At 39.1% G+C, this 25,508-nt stretch overlaps 1 long non-coding RNA gene across 1 annotated transcript in view; it reads left to right on the forward strand.

The window, feature by feature from the left end:
• The window catches only part of LOC119865433, a 45,887-nt gene extending 21,238 nt beyond the window's left edge, over positions 1 to 24,649 (forward strand). The window contains exons 2-3 of the long non-coding RNA XR_005377227.1: positions 11,899 to 12,007; positions 24,023 to 24,649. This is a non-coding gene — a long non-coding RNA (uncharacterized LOC119865433). The remainder of the gene's footprint in view (positions 1 to 11,898; positions 12,008 to 24,022) is intronic.
• Positions 24,650 to 25,508: the final 859 nt, after the last annotated feature.

The following is a 25,508-nucleotide window of genomic DNA, read 5'->3' on the forward strand; positions in this document are numbered from 1 at the left end:
CTCCGCAGAGTTTCTGCAGAAAAAGGGCAGAGGACTAAGACCACAGTAAAAGTTGCTTTTTAATTCAAAATATCCTATTGTGCAGAAAACAATGGGAAGTGGGATAAATCTTACACAGCGAAAAGAAATGCTTACCTTTCCTTTTAATTTCATTACCAAAAATAGACTTGAGCCATCCATATGTGGCTCAGATGAATAAAGGATTGACCTTGAGTAAAAAGAAAAGCCTCAATTTTTTATATATTTTAGGCAAAAATCAACAAAATTTCAGAAGGATGAAGGTGATTTTTAGATGTGCTTGAAGCGTGCTGCTAAAGATAACAAGAAATAGTATCCTTAAGTTCTGAATTCCTTCCTTTCAAATATAGAATTTGAAAATTTGGGGGGAATTGCATTACAGAAATAGAAAAAAAAATGGTCTGGAGCAAAAGACAAAGAAATGGGGCTTTTTATTGTGTGCTTGTGAGGATACGTGTCCATGAACCCACAAGTACAGCAACTGAATTAGATTTCTGGAAAAATGGAATGTATGGTAAGGTGTTAAAATAGTATAGTGACATGACCTGTTGCTTTCTTTTGTGAGAAATGAAATGTAATTCCAGGCTAATTGAGGGGGTTTAGAGCATTATCTTGAACTGTTTTACTGCTGGAGTCTTTATTAGCTTCTCCTCCTTTTGTTTCTCAAATACTCAGATTCAGCAAGTGCCAAAGGGCACAGCACCTCACTTTGACTCCACAGGGAGCGCCCCAGCAGATAGATGTCAAATGGGGAAAACACAAACCGATCCTAACAACTGGTAGTAGGGTTTTCAGAAAAGAAGCACGCGTTATTTAATTACAGAAGATGATTTATTCATAAGCATTAGGAATATGAAATAAATTCAATTTATGAAGATTGGTTTCCTTCTCTGTGCTGTTATGTGCAATAAGATATAAGGTTAAGTGGCTTATCCTCAGTGACTTGACCTTTCTCTTTATTTTCATTATCTTAACGATTTGATTTCATTAAAGAAACATTAAACAAGGCATTTTATGGTGAATAACTCAGGCCTGGCACTTCAGAATTCATCTCTGTGGCTATTAGTTGCAAATATATTAAGCTGTACGTCAATAACTCCTACAGCATTTAAAATTTTCGTTCAAAAATTCTTAAAGGATTGCTTCCTAGCAGAGTCATTTGTGCTTTACAAATTACAGAATTTTATCAATACATTTTATTTTTGTAGTGCCAGAGGGTAAAGGGTTTAGGAAATCTGATTAATTATCTATATCTTGTATTAATCTCTAAGAGCAAGAAAACTCATAACAGATGATCTTTGTCTTCTAATGCTATGAAACAAAAGATGTATTAGGAGAGCAGGTGGTATTACAGTCTGTTTTTGTTTTAAAATGATTTCCTACCTAATAATTTATTTGAGCCTCGCTCCTAAGGAAATTTATTTAACCTGGATATACGCTAAAGTTTATAATACCCACTTTGATTCATTTTTTTTTCTCTGAATATTTCCTTTTAAAAAATTTACATATTAAAAGAATAAAATCTGGCTAGAATCTAGGACTGAAATATATAACCGTTAACATTTTATTAATTACTTACGTTGTATTACTTCCCAGGTTTGCATAGATTCAGGGACCAATCCATCTGCAAATTGGCAGATGATAGTAACAAGAAGAAAAGGTTGATTTGGAACTTACAAAGCTGTGATGTTAATTAAAAAAAAAAAACTAAAATATTAATGAAACTAATCTAATTTTAAAAATTGAATCAGTGTCTGTAGTACCATCAAGTTTATGTATTGCATTTTCAAGTTTCATTAATTTTTAAGCCCCTGCTATTTAAATTAGCCTTGAAAAAATAATTTGACTGCATAATTTTTGTTTATTTACTTGTTTGGCCTTGGCCATATCTGCACTGACAGTTTGCAAATGACCTCTCTTTTTAAAATACGTAATTTTACCAACATGGAATAAGGAAACAATTACAGAGGATTCACTTATCTATACTATTTAAATGTTCTACTATAACATTTCAGCTGTGACTTGATGATGTTCTGTTGTATTTAATTTGAAGAGAAACTTTTACCACATGGATTTAAGATTTAATAGTTGTGTTTTTCCAAAATTTTTCATTCATTGGACTATGACTCATGATCATGAAAGAGTTCATATATTTAAGTATCAATACTTTATGTCAGCTCTGCAGAAAAGAAATTAGGGATTGGGTTTGTTCTGAGCTGAACTGTATCCCCTAAAATTCATATGTTGAAGCTCTAATTCCCAGTACCTCCAAATATGACTGTATTTGGAGATAAAGCCTCGAGAAGGGTAATTTAGTTAAAATGAGGTCATTAGGATGGGCCTTAACATAACTTGACTGGTGTCCTTAGGAAAAGAGGAAATGAGGACCCAGGGACTCATAGAGGGAAGAGCCTGTGAAGACAGAGATGACTAACTACATGCCAAGGAGAGAGGTCTCCAAGAAACCAATGCTGCTGACACCTTGATCTGGGACTTCTAGCCTCCAGAAATGGGAGAAAATAAATCTCTGTTATTTAAGCCCCACACCCCCCCACCCAGTCCATGGTATTTTGTTGTGGCAGCCCAAAGAAACTCATGCAGAATTTTAAGACCATCTTTAAGAACCCGCCTTCCCCCCCGCCCCGCAAAAAAAAATATGAGTCGCAATTGGAGCTGGAGTTACCAAGTTTAAACCATATAATTTCCATGTGTGGCTTTCACCTACACAACCATCCAATATGAAAGTACAAGATTTAGGTAAGAAGCATCGAGGAGGAATGTGAACTTACTGAAAATGTATCTAGTGTAACCGAGTCACAACACATATATAAATTGAAAGCTGAGACTGGTGTGATAATAATAAAATAATCACCAATGCATATAGCCTTTGCCGGATACCAGGTACTCCTCTGAACAGTTCACCTTTATCAAGTCTTGAACCATCACAAGTCTATGAGACTTGATATGATAATGATCCTCGTTTTACGGATGAAGGAGCCGAAGCCAAACAAAGAATTTAAATGACTTGCCAAGGCCATTTAAATAGTAAAGAGCAAACAGGATTTATCCCAAATATGCTAGTTCTAGGGCCTGTGTCTTAGGTTTCTGTTAGCTGCTCTTATAATGACCTCTGGGAGCTGCAATTAGGTGCCGTGACCCAGACCAAGTGACTTGCAAAGAGGGACACGTGCACCGTAGCTGTGTGTGCACTTGTGTCAGAGAAGTTCTCAGCAGGCCTGTGTCTCCAAGGAAAAGCGTGAGCAATGGGTGCGGCAAGTGACAAGTGTCCGGTGCTACGGGGCACTTGGGAAAGATTTCATTTATGAGTGATACAGCCCCATTTACTTCTTAGTGTGGAGGGGGAGTTCGAGTGGGTCACGCTAGAGGTAGGGAGATGAATTACAAGTCGCTGAAGGTGGCCTGAACTGGTGATCGAGTCACCAAAAATAGAAGCAATGATGCTGAGAATTGCTGAGGATGGCTCTCAAGCTGGCCAGAGAAAAAGCATTGACTGAATCCTTCCCAGTCCCACTACGACATGTGCAAAACCAAGAGTGATCCCTAATGTAAATTAGGGACTTTGGATGCTAATGATGGGTCCACGTACATTCATAGGTTGCAGCAAATGTACCACTTTGGGCCCAGATGTTCACAGCGGGGGAGGCGGCCTATGTAGCCACCGGCAGGGGATACATATGGGAACCCCCTGCACCTGCTGCTCAGTTTTGCTATAAACCTAAAACCTCCCTAAACATTTTTTATATATGACCAAATCATTGTTTTCTTATTGATTCACTGATTCAATGGTTCCACAGATATTTAATGACTGCCTACTAGGTGCCAGGTACTGTTCTAAAGCTGGAAGATAAAGCAGGAAATAAAACCCATCCAGTCCCCATCTGCAGGGAGATTATAAGGAAAGCAGACACCAGCAGATGCATATGTGGCGTCGACAGCACTAAGTACCAAGAAGAAAAATTAAGCATCTTTAAGGGATGGAAAGTGATGTGGGTGGTGAGGAATGTTTTAGAGGATTTTCAGGTATCTTGTCCTTTAGATATCTTTAATAAAACAGGTTTCCAGGGAAGGCCTCTCTGAGGAGGTGAACTTTGACAGACATTGGGAAGAAAAGTATGAGAGGCCGAGCCACGCAGAGATCTGAGGACAGAGAGATTTAGGCAGGAGAGCAAAGGCCCTGAGGCGAGGACAGGCTTGCTGCCCGTGAAGAACAGCAGGGAGGCTCATGAGCCTGCAGCTCTGTGAGTCACCAGAGAGCATGGCCATGAGAGGAAGTTCAGATCACATGGACCCTGGTCAGAGGGATGAAGATATTGATTTCATTTTGATTGTGATAGGAAACCACTGGATTATGAGTGGTTATGAGCTCAGAAGAAAAAAAAAAAAAGATGTGACCTCATTTAGACAACAGGGGACAAGAATAAAAGCAGGCTGGCTCTTGGATCCTGATGAAGCATCCAAAGTTTCTCTGGCCAGCTTGAGAATAAATTGAATAAATTGGAATAAATTGAAGGTGATGGGAAGTGAGTTGAGCCCAAGAAGTACCTTTAAGGTAGAGCCAAAGGGATTTGCTGATGAAATGGACGAGGGACAATAAAGTCTGGGTGCAAAACTTTAGAGTTTGGTTCTAACTCTAAGGTCAAGATGCTTATTTAGACATTCAAATGGAGATGGAGATGTTGAGGAGGAAGTTGGCTATCTGGAGTTCAGGGAAAAAGAGGTCAGGCCTGGACACAGAGAGTTGAGAGTCACATTTGCATCGATCACCCAGGCTGGGTATGTGTGTGAAGAGCTGAGGCCTGAACTCTGGGTGTCTCCAACATTTAGGGGAGGACACGTCCAACAAAAGAGGCTCAGATGGAGGCAAGAGGAGGTAAGAGGAAACCCACGTTATGTATACAAATCATATAGCAGATCGCCTACTGAAAAAAAAAAAACACATTAAAATTATTAAAACAAGAGACTGGGATATGCCAGGTTTTGGTGCGTCAGGGAATTACTTTATACCTGAAAATATGCTCCCAAACCTTCCTTCTCTCCCTTGTTCTATTCTAGGGTTTATTTAAATTGCCGGTTTTTGTTTTTTGTTTTTTTTTCCTCTGCTACCAGAGAAATTATCAAAACCTGAACTGTTTGGGGGCACCTGGGTGGCCTCTGTTGGTTAAGCATCTGCCTTCGGCTCAGGTTATGATCTCAGGGTCCTGGGATAAAGCCCTGCATGGGGTCCCCTGCTCAAAAGGGAGCCTGATTCTCTCTCTTCCCCACTCCTCCTTCTCCCCCTTCTCCCCGCTGCTCGTGCTCTCTCTCACTTATCTCTCTCTCTCCCAAATAAATACAATCTTAAATAAAATATAAAATAAAATAAAATAAAATAATAAAATAATAAAATGAAATGAAATGAAATGAAATGAAATGAAATGAAATGAAATAAAATAAACCACCTTAAAAAAAAAAGACAAAAACAAAAAGCTGAACTGTGTGGAAGTTTAACGGGTGGGAAATGCCAACCCAAAGAATTTATGCCTATGTGAATATGCCAAGTTGTGAATAAGTAATTGTATAAAAATGAAATGTGTCTTGACTCATTGGGCGCGACTTACCATTCATTTTTTTTTCCTATTCTGAAACTTTTATGAATGGTTGCACATCAGAATCACTTAGAGAGCTTCAGAAAAATACCAGTGACCACCCCAAACCAATTAAATCAGAATTTCTGAAGCACCAACATTTTCTACATTTTTATCAAACTCCCCCAGGAGATTCTCATCTGCAACAAGGATTGAGAATCGCTCGTCTCCATCTATGCATATTTTATATAGCTGTCATTATTATAATAAGTACAATGCTTTCTGATCCTTTTTGCCTAATAAAATATCACAAATATTTCGTGTTTCCATAATCTTTAAATTTAAGACTTGTATAATATAATATTGATACACTATTATATACTTATTCATTGTCCTATGGTTAAGACTTAGGGTGTTGCATTTAATATTTTGAGGCCATATGTAAGACTGTAATTTACAATTATTTACCTGCCATACTGTATTCTTAAGCAAAATACTAGGACATAGTATGAAGGTCCTTATATACATATTGCTTTACAAGCCTTTAAAATAATTTACAATCCCCTGAAGTATTTGGGGAATCAGGTTCATCACAATCTCATCTAAATTGAGTATAAAGCTTTTTTTCTCTAAGTTGCTAGAGTAAGGGACAGTGTTAATGCGGGTGCCCTTCCTTGCAAGCACAAGAAGCCAACTTGAAGCTCCTTAAAACAAAAAGAGAATTGTTTTCTTGCGTGACCAAGCAAGTTCAGAGGTCACTTGAATTTGAGCAGGTCCTCAAATCATGGTACAGGATTCAATTTCTCCTTCTCCAGAGAATCATCATTGTGTGCTTATCGATTGGCTTAACTCTTGGGTAGGGTCATATATCCTGCTACTATATAGATTTGTTCATAATTCCAGCCAGTGATTGGGATTCCTTCTGATAGGCTCAGTCTGAACGAGTCATTATGGCTACTGCTACTAGAATTTGGAATTCTCACATGCCTCTCTGGGATTCAGAGGTTACCACACCAGAAGGACATGGAACCCGAGTGGCAGGGAAGAGGAGCTCTCTCTAGAGAGACTCCAGGCAATCAACAAACATGTCTGCAACATAGATTCAATACGATGTTTAACTTTTCTTTTAATGTGCACTCGTGTTGATGGTCATACCCTCTTTTAACACAATGTTTAGGATGTTGATACAGCAATACCTACATCATTATTTTTAAATATTCACTTATGTAAATAGAATGCTATGGAATATTTATTAAAAATATTAAAATTAATAATTAAAAAGAAGTGATTTGAAGAATAAGACCTTTGATTTTTAAGAAATATATATGTATTTCTTAATATATATATTCCTTTGCTTGACATCTGTAGGTCAGGGCTTGGCTCAAATGCTTATTTGTGAAATTCCAAGCGGGAGACTATCCTCCTGTTGTTGTATGTGACAGTTATTCAGAACATACTGTGCTTCCACTAGTCATGTCTCTGTTGAATTTTTTTTGGGGGGGGGGAATATTCAGCAGCTCCCCAGAATGCTCCTTTTTAATTTTTTGGTGGTTTATTACAAAGATAAGCCATAACTTTTAACAGCTTACCACCATAATTGTAAAGTTTGCAAACCAAGCCTGCAGTCATATATAACTGAAGTTTGCCTTAGGATTGCTAAGAGTTATTAATCATTTACTCAAAGTGATAGAGTATAACACTCAGGCCTAAAATATTCTCATCTGAAGGAAGAATGAGAAAGCAATATAACAATTTCCCTCCAGAACCCGCTTATCACTTATATGATTTAAGGTAGAGAAGCAAAAAAAGATGGAGTTTATGTTCATTTCTGAAAGCAGCACTGATATATTAGAATCCAAAACGTGATAAGGTAAAGATTATGTCAAATTTTATCCATCGTGATACTGAAACATTTGGTTACGTTAAAAAACATTGTATACTGTTTTATATTTGCTTCTTTTTGTTTTCATCTATTAAAATTAATGTGATCTCTAATAGCAGCATGTCACATTCCTATGATACATAAGGTGCATTTTAATGTGCTATATTAACAAGAATACTGCCTAGGAAAGGTTTTTTGGGTTTTTTTTTTTGATGTTTTTCTTTAGTGTTAACAAATTGAAGTCACTGGATAAGAGAAATGGTGGAAACATAGCAAGGTAGAAAAACATTTATAATTATGACAATGTATGATATTTTGGGATAATGAATCTATATTAATTTTTTATATAGGCAAAAAGAAACTGATAAAATGTATCTGCGACAGATAAACATACAACAAAATAAAATGTATAGATGTATATTCTTAAAAATAGGTGTTCTGCCACTTGGTTGGCTCAATTGGAAGAGTGCATAACTCTTGATCTCAGGGTTGTGAGTTAGAGCCCCACCATTGGTGTAGAGATCATAAAAAAATAAATTTATAAAAAATAGATGTTCCTAGTAATTTGGAGTTTAATTTTATTCTGACTCATAAAGTTTACTTTTAATTCATTATATATTAAAAGTAGTCCAGAGACTAAAAGAAATATTAATTTACCTAATGAAGACATTCTTCACACTTAGAATTTGGAAAAATGTTTTTGCAACAATCAATAGTTGTATTGATTAGACACAAACTTCTCATTACATGCCAATTTCTGGAATTTCAAATCATTAGGCCTTTTCACACAACTCATCCTTGCAAATGTCCCAACAGTAGATGATTTCTACATTTCTATAATTTTTTCTTTGATTTTATTTTTAAGTAAAATCTACACCCAACATGGGGCTCAAACTCACAACCCTGAGATCAAGAGTCACATGCTCCATCGACTGAGCCCACCAGGCACCCCTATATTTCCATAATTCTAATATGGGTTCAATCTTGCAAATTGAATTTTCCTTAATTTATTCCTAAAATAAGAGCTAATACTTACTATTTCTGTATGCCACTATTCTTCTAAACAATTTGGCACTGTATCAAATTACAGATAAGGAAACCATGTCAAGGGATGTTAAATGTCTTGCCTACAAACACACGGGTAGTAAAGGAAGGCATTCTGGCTAGGGGTGCAACATTACACAGCTTCTCATGATGCTTCACATACCCCGAAGAGCAGAACTTCTCTCTCCTTTGAAAGAGTTAACGTGTCCACCTACAGTGATATCACAGAGGTAAAAGAGCTATAGGGGTAGATGAAGCTTTTTTCTAGGACACGAAACAAAGAACTTAGAAGGAGATGCCAGGAACCAGTGAAATTTTGGCTGAATTTTCCCATAAAACAGGACAAACCTTAGAGATTCGTCAATGACTGTGTCTTTCAGAAAGTCAACATTAAAATTAATTTTGGTTATTTTTTAGTGACTCAGTGATGGGAAACCTTACAAAAGACTTCAAAAACTTCTCCTATAATGGCTCTTACTGTGTTGAAGAATCCCACGGATGTTATCAAATTAAAAATTGATATTCTCTCTCTCTCTCTTTCTGTCTCTCTCTGGTGGTCTGAAGTACAATGACTACCAATAAGCCAATCTGGTATCATTGCTTTGATTTGTGCTAAGGCATGAAATTTTTCCCAATTTTTTTTTTTTTTTTGCATCTTCAGTTTAAATGTTGACATAATGAAAAGACATATAATGTTTTAGTATTATTATATTATGAAAATAGTTTTGGGGGGGTGTGGTCCATTGAACGTCCACTCTTGATTTCAGCTCATGTCATGATCTTGCAATGGTGAAATTGGGCCCCACATTGGGCTCTATGTGCTCAGCACACAGTCTGCTTCTCTCCCTCTCTCTTTTTCTGCCCCTCCTCCCTCAACCTCTCTCAAATAAGTCAATTAACATTTTCTTTTAGATTTACTTTTGACTTCATGGGGACCGTAAAAGGGTCTCAGAGACCTCCAAGGCTTTGCAGATTCACTTTGAGAACCACTGACCTAAGGGAATATTGTTTATAATGTATACATCACAGATATTTAATATTAATCATTTTAAGACAACATTATAATGTGCCTACTTTTGCTCACCGCCATAGAGGTCACTATCTATGTTCAAAACCATATGCATCTCTGGAAAAAGCACTTCAAATCACTATCCACTTATGCATCAGAAGTCTTTTCTTCATATGAAGTAAAGTTTTAAAAAATATTCCTTATCTGTATGATCTTGGGCCAGTTGACCATCACTCTGTGGTTTAGTGAGGCAGTTGGCCTAAATTAGTGATTGGCCATCAGGGAAACACTGCATCCCAAGGGGCTGTGGAAACATGGATGGTGGTGTTCCGTTCTGCTGCATCTGTTGTTGCAGTTGGGAAGGGGCTTCACTGGCATCCGGGACACCCGGCAGGGTCAGGGTTGCTAAATGATATCCCAGCCAGTAAGTCCTACTCCAAATGTCAATAACGATAGTACCATCTTTGTAGTTTTCTATACTCAGATGACAAATGCCATCTTCCTCCAGAAAGGAGTACATGTCAAGGAACAGTAAGCGCTCTGTTAAAGGAGAAGGGAAAGAAAACATAGTGCTAGAGGGGTATTGGCTGGAGGGCCCGGGAGGTCTGTCCTTGACTGTAGAAGAGTTAAGAATGGAGGGAGGAGAGACCGACAGCATCTGTGAGAACACCAGGTCTTCCCTGTCACTCACCTTCTCTATCTCCTACCCCAAGCTCTGGTTAGTATATCATTACGACAAAATCCATTTTTAAATTTTTATTTATAATGTGACATTATAACTGTATAAGATACTGTACGTATCTTTTTTTTAAGACTTTTTTTATCCATTCATGAGAGATACATACACAGAGAGGCAGACACACAGGCAGAGGGAGAAGGAGGCTCCCTGTGGGGAGCAGATGTGGGATCCGATCCTGGGACCCCGGGGTCACGCCCTGAGCCCAAGGCAGAGACACTCAACCGCTGAGCCACCCAGGGGCCCTGTACTTATATTTCTTTATCATGCAATAGGACGCAGTGTGAACAAAGTTCTGAAACAGTTAAATTTTTTTTTGTTTTTTTTCCATACACTGAGAGAGCAAATCAGAATGAGAGAGATTTCCTGTTTTCAGATTTATTGAATATTAAGCTACCTAATCCTGATTGTTTTAAAATAGGAAACTGATACTCCAAAAACTGGAATAGATTTAGTCACAGGCACATACTTAGTGGCCAAATGAAAGGAGATAACTGGAGTTTAAAGGAGTATGGCTGGACCAGGTAGTTGGAATTTATTTGCATTTTAGGATTTGAGTCACATAATACTTTTTAATTATTGCAAACTTGTATAAGTGAAGCTCATGTTTTGTTGCTGTTGTTTTTTAGTTTCAGTATCTTATAAAGCCCAGCTTTATAAGCCGAAGTGACTATCAGAAGGAATTACTAAGTAAAACAAGAGGTGTTAATATTTTTTGCAGTTTTATCATTTAACTCTTAGATCTTTTTCTTTCTTCCTTCCTTCCTTCCTTTTGTTTCGTCTTTGTGAGTGCTGTAGGGAGGCGTGAGGGCTTAGAGATGGGGGAGTCATCGAGGGACGGATGGATATTCTGTCGTTTCTTTCTTTTTGTTCGTTGCTTTCTTTCTTTTTTTCATTTTTTTCTTCGTTTCGTTTCTTTCTTCTTTTTTTCCTTTCTTCTCTCTCTTTCATGAGTTAGTTGGGAGCATAAACTCCTGCCTCTTTCCTGCTCCAATATTTTGTGTTTTGAGACTCCTAAGACACTACCTACCATACTAATTACCCACTTTATTTCTATTTCTTGGGCACCTGGGTGGCTCAGTGACTGAGTATCTGCCTTTGGCTCAGGGCATGATCCCAAGGTCCTGGGATGAAGCCCTACATCAGCCTTCCTGCATGGGGCCTGCTTCTCCCTCTGCTTGTGTCTCTGCCTCTCTGTGTCTCTCATGAATAAATAAATAAAATCTTAAAAAATTCTATTTCTTTGGTTGCCTTAGTAAAATAAGTGATTGAGGAAAAAGAGTATTCAAGAAGAAACTTTTGCCTAATTATCATTTCTATGTATCTAGTATTTGCTACTTTATCATGCCCCTTTTACTCCTCACTTTATTAGTTATGAGAAATTAATAAATTCAGTTTGTTTTTGAAATCAGAACAAGTAGATTCTAATCCTAACTCTGCTTTCAGCAGGTGGGTGACATGGGCAACTGTCTTAAGCTCCCTAGGACTCTGTTTTTTCATTTGCAAAATAAGGAATGATGTATATTAGACAATTATTGTGAGGGTTATTTTCAACTTGTAAATTGCAATGCTTTATGACTGGCAGAAAGTGGACACTTAATACAAATTGTTCTCCTTTCTTTAGCTCTTCTTTAAAAAAAATAAAACTAATGAAGAAATACAATACTAATGAAGAGAGATCCCAGAGTTTTAAAAAAAAGAAAGAAAGAAAGAAGACAACACTTATGGGATATGTAAGTACTTATTTTAGATTCTTTTTACTTTGCTTCACCCTAGTTCTGATTCAGGGTTCAAGTCCTAGTGAGGTCTTATTTTAAATTTTGGTATAGGCCCTCATAGATTTGAAGTCTGGGTCTGGGTAATAATTAACGATGTTGTTCCTCTTCTGAAGGGGAAAAACTGCGGATAGAGAGTTTTATTGAAAGAGGAGATGGAGTTAAGGAAGCTCCGTAACTATCTGGGACTTAACACAGCATCTGACATACAGCAGGACTCTTGGGAAATACACCTGCTGAACGATGTGTGTGTTCCGCCCCTGCTGTTCATTGCACAGGCCCCTCTGGCTGTGTTCAGGGGCAGGTGAGAGCCTCTTTTTAGGGTTTGGCTCAGCACTGGACATTTATTAATGTATTTTTATGTGACTATAAAAATTATAAACATTGTATAACGATTAGAACACACAAGCAAGCGAGAACAAATAAGAGTTAAAAAAAATAATCCACAGTCACAGTTCTCAGCATTATAACTGCTTTAACATAGGCATGTTTTATAAATAAAAATAGGACCTGAAGTTTAACATCATGTCCCTGACTACTTTGAGGACAAATATATGAGAGCTGGCTACATTAAATCAACACTTTGAAAATCAGGTTTTAGCATTAGTGAGGCAAAATGAAGTTTTTTGTTGTTGTTGTTGTTGTTTTTAAAGATTTTATTTATTCATGAGAGACACAGAGAGAGGCAGAGACACAGGCAGAGGGAGAAGCAGGGTCCCCACAAGGAGCCCAATGTGGGACTCGATCCTGGGACCCCGGGATCACGCCCCGAGCCAAAGGAAGATGCTCAACCACTGAGCCACCCAGGCATCCCTAAAATGAAGTTTAACAAAAAATTGAAAATGAAAACTTGGGGCAATTTTAAGGCATATAGAATTCTTAAGAGTCCTAAGTTTTCAAAGGATTTCCTATTGTTTTTAATAAATGGTAACATCTAGGGACACCTGGGTGGCTTAGCGGTTGAACGTCTGCTCAGGGTGTGACCCTGGAGACTCAGGATCGAGTCCTGCATCGGGCTCCCCGCAAGGAGCCTCCCTCTCCCTCTGCCTGTGTCTCTGCCTCTCTCTCTGTGTCTCTCATGAATAAAGTCTTAAAAAAAAAAAACAAAACCGTAACATCTAACAGTATCTTATTTATAATTTCTTCAAATCCATATTAATGCTTTCTATTAAACTATTATCATCATGAATTATGAAGCTGCTAATATTTCAAGCCTATTTATCTGGAGGTTTCAGCTTTCCATCATTTCAAAGCCTGAATTGAAGGCTAGAATTCCTCCACCATAGAAAGGAAACAAAAGGCAGCAGAAGGGACAGCGGGCCTTCCCTTGCTTGGCTCCCAGCTCTTAGCACAAACCTGCTGTCTACACGAGTGGCGTCAACTCCTCCTTTCACCTGCTTGCAAATGTGGAGACAGGCAGGACCACAACAGGTGGACTTGGTGTTGACTCCAGGCATCTCACTTCAAAGGTGATTGGGATCCACCAGCTGTCTCAGGGATGTGTGAAGGCTTGGCTTTGCTCAAGAACCCTGTGGCCAATAATAGGTTGAATGTGGGAGCACTGATTTGAAAGGTGGTGAGGATTTCCCAGGGCAGTGAGAGTTTGAGCTCGGAATCCAGCTCCTCTCAACCTGCATCTGTAACCATCCTTTTAAACCCTATTGTCAAGTTTTCAGTATCGCATAGAGGTTTTCTAACAATAGTTAATTATGAGAAGGAAAATTCTTACCTCTGACCTTTGAGCAACGAGCATTTACCTTTAAAATGTGGTTCCGCTGTGGTAAAGTCCATCTGGTTGAATCAACTAAATACTTGCACCTCTTCACAGATGACTTCTGGAACAGGTTGGACGTTTGTTGGCGTTCAGTGCCTATAGACATGCAAGGTTCAAAGAAGAGGGAGAAGCTGAGTTAGCCCTTATTGCACCAATTTGGTGATTTAAAATTCGCTTGGAGGGTCTCTAAAAATTTCCATGCAGTTCGGTAGCTCAGTCTATCTAAGACTCTAACTCAGCACGAACCTTCACGTTAAATTTTCATTTTTTTTTCCTGACACCAATGTTTATTATCTTTATAATTAAATCCAGCTTTGATTTACCATCTAAACCAGGCAATCGAGCCAGACAACATAGGAACCTTTCTCTTCCCTTATTCTGAAAAGCGTCTATGGTGACTCCTCACTTTGCTCCGTCTGTTCAAACGCCACGACTGACTCATCCTGTCCCTTATCCCACGAGAATATATCCAAAGTGATTAACGGCAGAAGGAGTTGAGGTTCACGATGAGAGAGAGGATTGACCCTTGGAATAGCACTTCTTAAAAATGATCATATTTCTAGGTTTCTTTTTAAAATTAAAGACTCAAGTAAAGCACGAGAATTCTGGCCTTGCTTTTTGGTTCATCTGCACAAAGACGTTACGAAGAGTTGTTGTGTACTCATCCTGTGTGTGAAACAGCCCTCCCAAAGGAACTCCAGACTATTATTGTTCTCCCCTGTTTCTCCAGTAATTGATTCAGGAAGCTTTCTTGAAGAATGGGGTTTTCCACTTTATTATCACTACTGCCGACTGTGTTACACATGGATTGTCAAAAATTTGAATGCAATAAAATGAATAGTGATACATCTACAATGAATATAATTTAGTCCTTCACGATGTAGGATTTACAGTCGTGCAGACCTCCATTAGGAACGTCAGTGATAATTAGGTTGTAGCTATAAAAAACATAGGAAATGGACTGAAACAGCCTTCATTTTTTTTTTCCAAAAAAAGATTGTATTTATTTATTTGAGATAGAGTGTGGGAGAGAGAGCATGATCAGGGGTCTCTGGGATCCCAGGACTCTGGGATCATGATCTGGGCCACCCAGGCACCCCCAGCCTTCACCCTTTAATCATCTGCAAGTGGTTTGAAAAAAGGAACGCTTTTATTGCTTGTTTACTTGCCCCTTATATAAGGGAAGGCAGTAAGGAAGTGGGGAGTTGGGAGACGTGATTTGAGAGCAATGAGTGTGGGGGGGGGTGTAGCTTTTTCTTTTGTGAACGTATTATGAATATATAAGAAACAGTGATACGAGCCAGCCTCCACAAGGCCCCACTATAAATGTGATCAAAGGCAGGGCCAGAGAGCAGGACACCGAGTCATGTTATAGGGTCTCAGAGGTGAGACAGTGCCAATTTGTTCTCTCCTCTCCTAGGGACCTTAGGTCCAACGTGAGTGGGAGGTTCTCAATCTTTGTCACCAGGTCATGACATGACCGGTCAACTTGATCTCTCTGGTCACTTCCTTCCACCCCACAGGGATTCCCTGCATCCCTTGGAATGCCGTGCCTGCGAGACTATGGAAAGACAGACACATTGCAGGGCTACAGTGTGCAGGGCCCCATGTCCTCTTGAGTCACCCCAACTTCCCTCTCTCTCGCTCTCCTCTTGGCAATGTCATGGCTGGCAGTGAGCCCGCGGGGTAGGGTTCTCTTCTGCAGACCACCGGGCATAGAGGGCAGGTGGGGGCAGGGGGAGCCAACCTTATAGCTTCTGGGCCTGCTTTCCTCTGGTTTAATTCCTCCTCATTTCGGTTTCAAAATGCAGTTGGGGTGTATCCACTGTGTTCCCGGAGTCACCAATTTTTTTTTTTGAGCAGGTAAATCAGGTAATTCTCTTCAGGAGCTGCAGCTCCCCACCAATCGAGTCCTCTGGAAGGCTCCATTTCCTCCCGAAAGCCCAATGAAAGGTGCTGCTCACAGTGAGTCCGGTTAATAAATAGCTCCTCCAGCTGAGACCATTTGTCTGAGGTCTAGTTCCATCCATTACAATTGGATTCTGAAATATTTTCCTGCAATCTCCTTGAGCACTGGAAGAAAAAAAAAAAAAAAAGCTCTGTAGTTTCACCAAGAGGAGGAAGCCTCCCTCCAAATGAGCAAGACTCAGCAGGTCTGGCACAGCTAACCTTGATCCGTCCTAGCTGGTGTCTTGTTGCTGCTTCTTGCCCAGCCTCCTTTCTGTTTTTTAACCTGGTCTCCTCTTTTATGTTCACTTATTTCGTTACTTGAAAGAAAATAGCAGGACCTGGAAACTCCAGTCCAGTCATGCTCTTGGACTCCTGTCTTGCCCTGCGGTCTCTTTTGATCTAAATTTCCTTCTCACTATTACGAATGTGGTATCTGAGAAGCCTGGGGACTCTGAAATAAACCTGGAGACTGTAGGAAGAGGTGTTTGTAAGTGTGTGAAGCCAGGTAGGCCTTCCCTATCGCAGGTTGGCCACAACTGCAGATGTCGCAGCCTCTGTCCCCAAAGAGAGGTGTTAGGGCCACGCAGAAAAGTGCGAGTTCCTACATTGCATTGCCACATATGGTGACTTACAACATGCTCAGCGCTGATTTCACACTTGCAAAGCAATTGGAGGATTGTCCATTCTTGGATATTTAATTGCCTCACGGCTGGAGAAGAGGGATTGCCACAAGCTGGTTTCACAATGAAAAGGCCACTGCCGGGATGCTCTGGGTTCGGCTGGCTTGCTTTTCTTGGGCAAAGACAACACGCCGTCGGGCCTGCCTCTGTAACACTATGTTTGGCAGACTGCTCTTTCATCTGTATTTTTTGCTTTCCCCACTGGCTCTTAAAACAAAAAACCCTCAGATATTAAAAGAGATGGTACTTAAATTGTCAATTGACCACACAGTGTTCAGGTAAGGAGGGCATATGTAGCATTCTACTTCATACACTTACGCAATTGTATACGTTTCATATGTGTGCTGTTAGTTGAATTTTTGTAAGATGGGTGGCTATCTTTTCCTTAAATCTCTTTAATTCATTCAGTAAAAACATTAGCACCTGTAATACTATGCCAGACGCTAGAGTTTTAAATTTCATATCTTATGATTGTATTTTTTCATATTGTTGATTTCATCCTGCGTATTTCAAATCATTGAGTTTGTGTTTAAATATTATTTTCAAGCTAGACAAGTTTGACTTTCTTGAAGAATTCCAAAACAGAATTTATATTCTTTATTTGCAGTGTTCCATGGAATCATGATTTTCAGCCCACTTAAAATACTGTTTCTAATCAAATTGATTTGTTTTGCAGAATTTGATGTGGCAATTAAAACGTTTCTTTGATACAAACTTCAGTACATTTTGTTGCTATGGATTCATTTCTCACATTTACTTCCTAAGCCTAAAAAAAAAAAAAAAAAAAAAAAATCAAGCCGAGAGTATTTCCACTCTAATGAAACCTAATGCTTTTCAAGTTCGGATTCTTTTTCCTACTTAAACCAGGAGATGAGTTGTAAAAGGACATGATTGACCTCTATGATGTCAACTTCAAAAATCAGTCAGGCCAAACACTTCCCCACTAAAAGGAACAAGGACTTCTGGAGAATGGCTTATTTCTGGACTGCAGCAGTAAAAGTACATGATGAGCAGGAAATTTTTTTTTTTTTTTTTATTGACAGAAATAGAGAATTTCTTGAAAAAATGATGAGAACATGTCGAAAGTACACAAAGGCAGTTTGAATGAGTTCCCACAGGCCACATCTAGGACAATCTGGACATGAAAAAGAGAGAAGGGAAGAGGTGCATTAAGGGAATATAATTGAATAAAATGAGAATTCATGAGTCCAAACTGATAATAAGTAAATAAGGAATTTTTAAAAAGCTGTTCCTTATTGCCTGGTAAACAGAGACTAATAGACAAAACGTAGTTTAGGGAGCCCTGGGTGGACTCAGTGGTTTGGCACCGGCCTTCAGCTCAGGCCGTGACCCTGGGGTCCCAGGATTGAGTCTCACATCGGGCTCCCTGCATGGAGCCTGCTTCTCCCTCTGCCTGTGTCTCTGCCTCTCTCTGTGTCTCTCATGAATAAATAAATAAATAAAATCTTTAAAAAAAAACATAGTTTAAAAATTGCCATTTTGCAACCATCCCAGTAAAATTTACTCAAGCTAAGATGATAAATGAGTTATGTCTAGGGGAAGGAAGTTTGATGAGGAACAACATATTTACATAGTCTCAAAATATCTCTTCACAAGTTATTTAATAATTAAAAAAGAAAAAATAGTGTAGAGTGGAAAAACAGGATAATAATCTTAAGCTGATTGACATTCACATGACCGATAGGAGGCAAAGTTATATCCAGCGCCTCCAAAATGAAACCATGAGAAAGACACATAACTCTTGTGCCAATCCAACCAAAAATGGCTAGTCTGATTCAATCATGAGGAAGCCAAATCTTAATCACATATTCAATGACAGAGCTGGCCTGTGTTCATCAGAAATGCCAATGGCATGAAAGACAAAGGAAGACTGAGGAACATTTCCAAATAATATGAGAATAAAGAGGCATGACAACTAAACTCAGTGTATTATTCTAGACAATATCCTGAGTCAGAAGAAAAGAAAAAAAAAAAACTCATATTCAGGATATTATTGAAACAATTGATGAAATTGAAATGTGGACTTTCAAATATCATATCAATGTCGAGAGGCTTAAATATGATAATTGTACTATGATTCTATTAAAAAATATAGGAAATATATGTTCTTAGGAAATACAAACTCAAGTATTGAGAGATAAAAGGCCATGACGTGTGTGACCTACTCTCACATGGGTCAGAAAAAATATGTATATTTTTTAAAGTGTGTAATGTATATAATGTAGATAGATGAGAGAGATTAAGAAAATGTTAAAAGTTGGTAAAGTTTGGTAATGAGTAATCTGGGGTTTTCGGTACTATTTTTGTGACTCTTCTGTAAGTTTGAAATAATTTCTAACACAAAAGGGAAAAGCACAAGAGAGAGACAATGAACCAACTCATTTTTATAGAATGCTTACTATAGTCCCATTACTCCAAAAAACAGAGGAACTGTGAAACATCAAACTCCCCATTGGAATTTTTTTAAATGTATGTGAGAAAAGTACATTACATTAGCACAGAAACTATTAAACAAGTGAATCTTATATAATAAAATAGTTATGATTGTACACAAGGCACATTTATTTACACCATGGACATTCTCTGATCGTAGGAAACTACAGGGTTCTAAGTTCTTCCTAGAGTCATGTGGAATAAAATTTATTATCTGGATTTATATTGTTGTTGTTGGGCCATTTATCCATCTCTGTAGCAGAAAAGCATTGCCCTAGGACTCAGGACGCTTAATTTTGGGGCCAGTTCTGTTATTTAAGAGCTGTTTGGCTTTATCAAGTCAATCGTGCGTGGGCTCAGTTTCCTCACCTGTGAGAGGAGGAAGGCGAACTCCAGGTTCTCTGAGCCCCTTTCTCCTTTAAAGGCCTATGATTCTAACAGGATGGAAACTACGAGAGCTGCACAGAGCGGAGAGCTGATGACAGTAGCGGGATATATTGAATATCCTTTGATAATTTGCAGTTAGAATGCATAAGCAAGTGGTCAGACTTCTAGAGAAGCTACACAATTTGATGATTAAAAACATTTTTATGTCCCCAAGTGCTCCCATACCCTTTATTTCCTACGATATTCATGGCAAAGCTGTTGTGAGATACACGGGGCGTGTTTCATCGATCTAATTTTTCAGAAAACAAAACAGGCCCTCAGAGGTGACCTTTAGATCAGTAAATAATATTAATATTTCTTTCTTGGTCTATCAACTTCAGAAATTTGGATTCACAACCACATAAAATGAGAAAATTAATGCCCCCAGATGCTTCCTTTCATCTCTGCTCCGTTTACATGGCCCATCGTTTCACATCGTCAATGTTTGTATCACTGAATCCCTCCAACTGGCTGATTATTCCCTGCTTTGCCAATAGGTTGAGTCAAAACAATTTTTTTAAGTAAAAAGCTTTTGCACTTTTATAATAGCATGTATATTATTACCCAAGGCAGACAGTAGCCCGATTGGCCATATAAAGAAGGAGATCTGGAGAAATGGGTGTTTTTTTGTTGTTGTTGTTGTTTTGGTTTTTTTTTAGTTTAAATAAATTGAATTATTTAAAAAAACAAGTAAGACAATTACAAGCCAATCTTAAGAGCAAGCACGTTGCATTACTGTTAGAATGTGTACCCCAACATGATCGAGAACATGTTTGGATTAATATTTGAGGGTTATGTAATTAAAATCATATTATTCCAAAATTCTCCAGAGAAATTACAGACTACTGAGAATATATTCATACCTTTGTGCCACTTTGGAAAAAAAAAACTGTCCTAAATTATCCGTTTTTGATTTACAAAGCATGAGTATGCTTTGTAAAATTCCTTAGCATAAATCTCCAATTCCCAAAATATATTCTATAGAATTAACATTAACAGGTAATTTGAGGTCGGGGGAGAGATGGGGTTTTATGCTCATATTTAGTAACACTGTATTAAAAAAATAGTTTTTTTTCAGTATGGGAATTCTAAGATCCTCTAATATGCCAGGGCACAATTTGTCTCATCTGTTTTTGGAACATTTGGTTTTTTTTCACCCCTTCAGAGTAGCTCACAGGGCTAGTAGTTTATATATTGTCAAATAAACATTCCTATCTAATATACTTGGGAGGGGGAGACAAGGTCAATATACAAAATAAATCACATTTCTAAATGCCAGCAATGAGCATTTGGAATAAAAAAATGTTTAAAAACAATCACAAGCATAGTGGATATATCTGGCGTATAGAGGATGCTCAATATTTATTGAATACATAAGTCTGCAATTTGTCTTTCAAATGTATTCTATTTTTGTTTTTTGATAAATTTACATTTCAAAATAAAAAAAAACTGGAAGAAGCTCTAACCCTGTCTTAATAAATCTGTACTCCTTGATGAAGAATATTCCCAGTGTTAAGGTTAAATTGAGTCTTCTTTTTCAATTTATTAAATATCACATAATATTATAGTTTGTTTTATATTTAGACCATGATTTCTTCATACATCTTGTTAGTTGTCTGAAATTTCTAATTAACTTTCTTTTTCTTGTGGACAGAATTCTAATATGTTTCATCTTGTTAATGATCATCTACTTTATTAATAAGAATATTTCCTACAGGAATATTTTCTACTTGAGGACTTACTCTTCGGTACCTTCTGATTTCCTGTTACTATTTGGACTGTTGATTTTCTAAGCTTGCTGAACAGCTTTCATCTAATAATCATTTTTCATAAATTTCCAAGTTAAGTCCACTTTTTTTTCTTGCTTGCCATGACCTTATTTTCCTTAGATCGCTTTTTCTTTTGCTCTAGTATACATCGCCTGATATTTTTTCCTCCAGAAAGTATGCATGGGAGATAAAATTTTCTAAGCTCTTGCATGTCAGAAAATGTCTTTTGGGCTGGAAAAATAATTTAGATAGGTATGTAATTCTAGTTTCAAAAGAATTTTTCCTCAGAACTTTTAAAGCACTTTCTATTATCGTCCAGCAACTGATTTTTCTGGGGAGGAAGGAGGACTGACACCAGTCTGATTCTCATTTCTTTGTAGATAACTTGTTTCTTCGCTCTGGAGGTTTTTGGCTCTTACTTCTTGACATGGTTAAGTTTTAGCAAAGGCGCCAACATGTGGATGCCTGATTTTTCATGTGTCATTTGGCGATCCTTTTAAGTGAAATCATTCATTTAGTCACCAAAATAGGGAGGCGATCTGGTCTATCCCAGGCACCCACAACAGAACCCCAGCCCTTCACAGGCAAGTTATCCAACTCCTTTAGAGAAAACGGTTTTGGTTTGGGTTTACTTGGGGGTACACATCGCCCCTGCGTGTGGATGTGCGAAGAGAGAATGGTGTGAAGATGGACTCGATAGTTTTTCTGTAGACATTAAGCCAATACCCTTGATTCCTGCTCCACTTTCTTCTGGAATTCTTGCCAATTCCCAGCTTGAACTTCCAACTTTCTTCCGTGTCATTTCTTAGTTGTAAATTCCTTGGCTTCGATTTATGATGAAATCGAACTTATCGAGCCGTGTTTCTGGAAGTGCTGGAGGTGCTTCTCACCACTTGGCCAATCTGCACAGCAACCTCATGAAGGGAGTCCTATCATTATCTACATTTTACAATGAGGAAACAGATTTGTTCAAAATCATACAGATCATGATTGACAGAGCTGATGTTTAAATCCAGATAATCTGTGATTCCATCCCCCACACATCTTGGAGAAATATACAGATATCCTTGATTCCCTGATCCTGGGATTTCTTACAAAAGTATTTCCTTTCACATATATATATATTTTTTAATAGGTATTTCAGTGGAATGTGAGATGTGAAGGCCCAGGAGGAAAGGCTGGTGTTTCGCCTGCAACTTTTAACTGAATTCTCTCCATGCCTTCTGAATTCTGAATATACAAACACTGCTGGCCAATCTGGGTCAATCTCCCAGTTGCTTCTGCTGGGAGCGTACGAAGCGCCACCATGGTGGACAATGAGTAGCCGGACGTTCACTTTGAGAGGTTAACACTGCTGTGGTCACTCTTTCCCGGTGCTCCACCTACCCTCCACTGCCACCACTGGAACACTCTCTTGTTGATGGAACCTAAAGATGCTGATGGATTTCCTCACTCTTGGCCCTGCTCCTTGCCCTGACTGGCCTGGCCTAGGGCTGGTAGGAGGAAGGAGGCTGGCCACCCAGGGCAAGTGGCACTGGGGCTGAAGGGAGGACCCAGGGAGGGATGGCATTTGTGTGGGAAACTAGGCTTGGCTCCTGCTCCCTGCTTATCACCGAATGTCCCTAATGGGTTATGCGTTGTTCTAGGTATTTGATGTCTCTCATTCTATCTCATTTTGATAATGACCCTGCAGCAAAGGTGTGATTATGCCTGCTTTAGAGATGAGGACACTAAGGCTGAGAGAGAGGAAGAAATTTGCACAAGGTTACACAGGTAGTATGCTCATCTGGCTTTAAAGCCCTTAGCAATTCCATCTGCTGTGCTTTCTTTCAACTCCCGAGTATTTGGACTGAAACTGGTGTTTGTGCATGCTCACCCTTCCTGCTTCTCTCTCAGTACACTCACACACACAGACACACACACACACATTAACTAATTCAACCAATACTGATTGAGCATTTATGTACCGGGTGTTTGGTAGAGTCAAGCGATTGATATGCTCCCTTCCAAGAGTCACATCACACATCTCAAGCACACCATGATGTAACTGTTCAAGGGATGGCGGCAACTGGTGTGGGACCTATGCTCAGTAGGGTGGCTGTTTGTAGATCAGGCCTGGAAATGCTAGAGAAGAGTCTGTCTCCTCGGCTACTGGGTCTGCAATTCTTCTTTTTTAATTTTTTAACTTATTTTTAAAATATTTATTCACAAGAGACACAGAGAGATAGAGGTAGAGACATAGGAAGAGAGAGAAGCAGGGTCCATGCAGGGAGTCCGATGTGGGACTCGATCCCGAGACTCCAAGATCATGCCCTGGGCCGAAGGCAGACACTTAACTGCTGAGCCACCCAGGCATTCCTGGGTCTGCAATTCTGACCCAAGGTTAATCTCCTCAAGGTGAGATATTTTGCCAAATTAAGAAGCACATCACCTTGTTAGGAGTCCAACTCACCTTAGTGTGAGTTAAATTACGGGATCTCTTCAAAATGATAGCACGATGGATCACAGACCTGTCACGAACTACCTCTATTCCTGTAGGTATGTCCCTTTACATGCGGGGTTTGGCCTCCCATCAAAATGACGAGTTTATTTCTCTAAACTTTGAAACTGGACTTGGTCAGGTCATCTCTTTGACCAAGAGGACATTAAAAAACGTGGTACAGGGGCACCCAGGTGGCTCACTGGGTGAAGCATCTGCCTTCAGCTCAGGTCATGGTCTCAGGGTCCTGGGATTGAGTCCCATGATGGGCTCTCTGCATAGTGGGGAGTCTGTTTCTCCCCCTCCATCTGCCTCTCCCTCACCCTCAGCTTGTGCTTCTGCCGCTGCTCGCTCTCTCTCAAATAAATAAATAAATAAATAAATAAATAAATAAATAAATCATATATATATATATATATATATTTTTTTTTTTTTTTAAAGGAAAACCAGGTGCAGAGGACTGAAAAGTACTGCCATCAGGGTCTGCCTCCTGCTACCATGCAAACCAGCCTCTTGAGGATGAGACCCCTTATGAAGAAAGGCCTTTGGCATCCCGGCTGTTTTTGCTGTAGCCCCAGAGCCTCGGGCATAGAGGGAGGCCTTTTCTCCTCACTGAGCCCCAGATGAACTGGCTTAGTGCGGAAGAACTAGCCAGATCATTTATAGATAGAATTGGGACAGAAATGGTCGTTGTTTCAAGTCACTAAGCTTTGTGCTGTTTCTCTGTGAAGCAACGGCTAATATATATTATATATAGTTGTATATCGTACTGCATATATAGTCATATATTATAGTTATGTATAGTCACACACACACATATAATATATATATTAGTTGAGGTGGTTGTGGAAGGGGGTGAAACAGTAGGAGAAAGAGGGCAAAAGGCCCTGATTATATTTTTGCAACCTGAGGATACAGGCAGAATGGATAGAGGCAGAGGAGCTCTTGAGGACGGTGATGTACAAAAAAGGAAGAAGGGAATAACATTAAAAACAAACTTCAGGGGCGCCTGGGTGGCTCAGTGGTTGACCGTCTGTCTACCTTTGGCTCAGGGCATGACCCCACGGTCCTGGGATCGAGTCCCGCATCGGGGTCCCCGCAGGGAGCCTGCTTCTCCCTCTGCCTGTGTCTTGGCCTCTGTGTCTCTCATGAATAAATAAATAAAATCTAAAAAAGCCAACCAAACCAACTTCACTCTTCCTCACGATTGATCTCTTTATAGCTCCAAGAAGAGACATGAAGAATGTCAGCACTTTTCTTCGGTGTTAGGGTTTTGCTGTAATTTGAACAATCCAAAAGTAACGGGACACTTTTGTTTGCTTCTTATTTAATAGTCCAGCAGAGATAAATAATTTCTCAATAGATTCATTGAGTTTCATCTTGACCCAGAACTCGGAGTCTAAACACAGCCTTTATCTGACACTGAAACACCAGAAGGGGAAGCCGACTGGATTTGTTCTCCATCAGACTTAGGCCACCTTGTTTTAGGATCCCACCATGTTAAAGAACACCAGGCCCTAACGTTCTGATGCAGTAGGACACTCCCGTTTGGGTGACATGCTTTTTCTTTCTTCTGCCCTTGAATAGGATTCATCCTTTCTCTTCTGCAGTGAACGTAAATAATCTGCTTTGCATTCTGGTCATACCTTGTTTCATTAACTTATTCTTTAATTTATTATTTTTGTGTAGTGACAGTTCGTCCGTGCTTTCAGGGATCTTACTGTCTATGTAGAAGAGAAGGGAGGCCGGGGGGCTCAGTGGTTGAGCGTCTGCCTTCAGCCCAGGGCGTGATCCTGGAGACCCGGGATCGAGTCATGCATCGGGCTCCCTGCATGGAGCCTGCTTCTCCCTCTGCCTACGTCTCTGCCTCTCTCTCTCTCTCTCTCTCTCTCTGTGTCTCTCATGAATTAATAAAATCTTTAAAAAT

This window comes from Canis lupus, chromosome 23 (genome assembly GCF_011100685.1).
Source record: "Canis lupus familiaris isolate Mischka breed German Shepherd chromosome 23, alternate assembly UU_Cfam_GSD_1.0, whole genome shotgun sequence".
Taxonomy (NCBI): Eukaryota; Metazoa; Chordata; class Mammalia; order Carnivora; family Canidae; genus Canis; species Canis lupus.